This window comes from Mustela nigripes, chromosome 6 (genome assembly GCF_022355385.1).
Source record: "Mustela nigripes isolate SB6536 chromosome 6, MUSNIG.SB6536, whole genome shotgun sequence".
NCBI classification, from domain to species: Eukaryota; Metazoa; Chordata; class Mammalia; order Carnivora; family Mustelidae; genus Mustela; species Mustela nigripes.
Genome location: NC_081562.1, coordinates 143,023,956 through 143,027,124, shown reverse-complemented (window position 1 = coordinate 143,027,124; position 3,169 = coordinate 143,023,956). Strand labels below are relative to the sequence as shown.

Below are 3,169 nucleotides of genomic sequence, written 5' to 3'. Positions count from 1 at the left end.
GAGATATCACCTTATACCAGTTAGAATGGCCAAAATTAACAAGACAGGAAACAACATGTGTTGGAGGGGATGTGGAGAAAGGGAACCCTCTTCCACTGTTGGTGGGAATGCAAGTTGGTGCAGCCTCTTTGGAGAATAGTGTGGGGATTCCTCAAGAAATTAAAAATAGAACTTCCCTATGACCCTGCCATTGCACTCCTGGGTATTTACCCCAAAGATACAGATGTCGTGGAAAGAAGGGCCACCTGTACCCCAATGTTTATAGCAGCAATGGCCACAGTTACCAAACTGTGGAAAGAACCAAGATGCCCTTCAATGGATGAATGGATAAGGAAGATATGGTCCATATACACTATGGAGTGTTATGCCTTCTTCAGAAAGGATGAATACCCAACTTTTGTAGCAACATGGACGGGACTGGAAGAGATTATGCTGAGTGAAATAAGTCAAGCAGAGAGAGTCAATTATCATATGGTTTCACTTATTTGTGGAGCATAACAAATAACATGGAGGACATGGGGAGTTAGAAAGAAGAAGGGAGTTGGGGGAAATTGGAAGGGGAGGTGAATCATGAAAGACTATGGACTCTGAAAAACATTCTGAGGAGTTTGAATTGGCAGGGGGGTGGGAGGTTGGGGGAACCAGGTGGTGGGTATTATAGAGGGCACGGATTGCATGGAGCACTGGGTGTGGTGAAAAAAACAATGAATACTGTTACGCTGAAAATAAATTTTTAAAAAATAAATAAAACAGAAAGAAGAGTAAAATAAATTGAAAATAAACTTTTAACAAAGCTTGCAAAAAAATAAAATAGTTCTCAGACAAAAATTGTAGAACTTACTGCCAATAGATCTCTTTTGAAAGAAATGTTTAAAGAAGTTCTTAACAAAGAAAGAAAATTATAAAGGTCAGAAACTCAGAAATACATATGTAATGACAGTACTAGAGAGGCATCTAGGTGGTTCCGTTGGCAAGCATCCAACTCTTCATTTCAGCTCAGATCATAATCACAGGGTCTTGAAATTGAGCCCCACTTTGGGCTCCAAGCTCAGTGGGGAGTCTGCTTGGGATTCTCCCTCTTTCTGCCCCTGCCCCCATGTTCCTATGAACACACATACTCTCTCTTTATCTAAAGTAAATAAACAAAAATTTTTTTAAAAGAAAGCACTAGGGAATGAAAAAGTGAACGTAACAAAAAATTTCTATTTCTCATTCTTAATCAATTCAATAGATAACTATTCAAAATAAGAGTGACAGCATATTCCTGTGTGTGTATGCATACATAATAGTAAACATATATGCACATGCTTATGTCTAATTGAAATGAATAACAACAATGAGAGAAAAGTCAATAGGGAGGAATTAGAATATTTTTTATTATTTTAAGGCACTTGAACTATCCTTGAACTGAAATAGTGTTATCTGAAATTAGATTTAGGTTAAATGCAAATGTGCATTGCAAACTTTAGAGCAACCACTAAAAAAAAGAGTTATTTTAAACTATAACTGATATTTTGAGAAAAGAGAGAAAATAGAATAATATGAATTTCTCAATTAAAATTACAAGTACAAGCTTTGCGCAGTGGCAGTATCGTAGCCAATGAGGTTTATCCGAGGCGCGATTATTGCTAATTGAAAATTACAAGTACAATCAAACAGTGGAAGATAAAAATAACAAAAGATAAAAAGATAAAAAAAAGGGCAACAATTAACAATAACAAACATGATAGATATTAATCCTCTATATCAATAATAACTTCAAATATCAATTTTCTAAATACACTAAAAGAAATTTTCAGAATTAATTGAAAAACAAGCCTCAATTACATGCTCTCTATAAAAAACCCATTTTAAATATAAAGACATACAGATCAAAAGTAAAAGGATGAAAACAGATATAACATGCTAACATTAATTAGAAGAACGTGGGGGTAGCTGTATTAATTACAAACAGATAAGACTTCATTTCATGATGATAAAGAGCCCAATTCTCCAAAAAAATAGAAAATGTTCAATGCTTATGACCTGAAAAATAGAGCATCAAAATCTAGTTCAGAACAGCAACAAAAAGAATGAAACACCTATAAATAAATTCAATCAAGAATGTGAAAGACATGTATACTAAAAGCCAAAAGACCTCGATGACATGAAAGAATGGAAAGATATGCCATGCTCATGGATCAGAAAAATGAATATTGTGAAAATGTCTATTCTACCCAAAGTAATCTGCAGATTCAATGCAATCCTTATCAAAATCCCAAATGTATTTTTCTGATATAGGAAAAAAATCCCAAAGTTTGTTTGAAACTACAAAGACTTACTTGTATGGGAACCTAACTAGCCAAATCAATCTTAAGAAATAAGATCAAAGGTAGAGGCATTACACATTCTAACTTCAAGCAATATTTCAAAGCCATACTAGTTAAAACACTATGGTATTGGTATAAAAACAGAAACATAGATTAATGGAATATAATAAAGAATTCAAAAATAAACCTATGGATAGGATGAATTAATTTTCAACAAAGGAGCCAAGAATATGCAGTGGGGGAAAGGACAGTCTCTTCAATAAAAAGTTTTGGGAAAACTGAACAGTGGTATGCAAAGAGTGATACTGGATCTGTATTTTTTTTTTAAAGATTTTATTTATCTTTAAATAAGATAAATATTTAGTAGGCAGAGAGGCAGGCAGAGAGAGAAAGTAGGCAGAGATCACAAGTAGGCAGAGAGGCAGGCAGAGAGAGAAAGGAGAAAGCAGGATCCCCGCTGAGCAGAGAGCCCTATGCAGGGCTCTATCCCAGCACCCCAGGATCATGACCCAAGCTAAAGGCAGAGGTTTTAACCCACTGAGAAACCCTGGCACCCCTGGATCGCTATTTTATACCAAAAATGTGACTACTTCAAATGAAAATGTTTCTGCACAGCAGAAACAAAAGGAAAACGCAACCTACCAAATGGGAGAAGATATTTGTAAACTGCATATCTGATAAGGGATTATTATTCAAAATATACACAGAATTCATACAACACTGTTTCTAAAAAGTGGCCAAAGGATCTGAATGAGTATTTTTTTAGAAATGCAAATGGCCAATAGGAACATAAAAAAGTGCTCAACATCACTAATCATCAGGGAACTATAATTCAAAAACACAATGAGATATCACCTTGC

At 34.9% G+C, this 3,169-nt stretch overlaps 1 pseudogene; it reads left to right on the top strand.

Moving 5' to 3' along the window:
- The first annotated feature begins 1,571 nt into the window (after window positions 1-1,571).
- LOC132020941 (U4 spliceosomal RNA) lies at window positions 1,572-1,657 on the top strand (annotated as a pseudogene).
- Window positions 1,658-3,169: the final 1,512 nt, after the last annotated feature.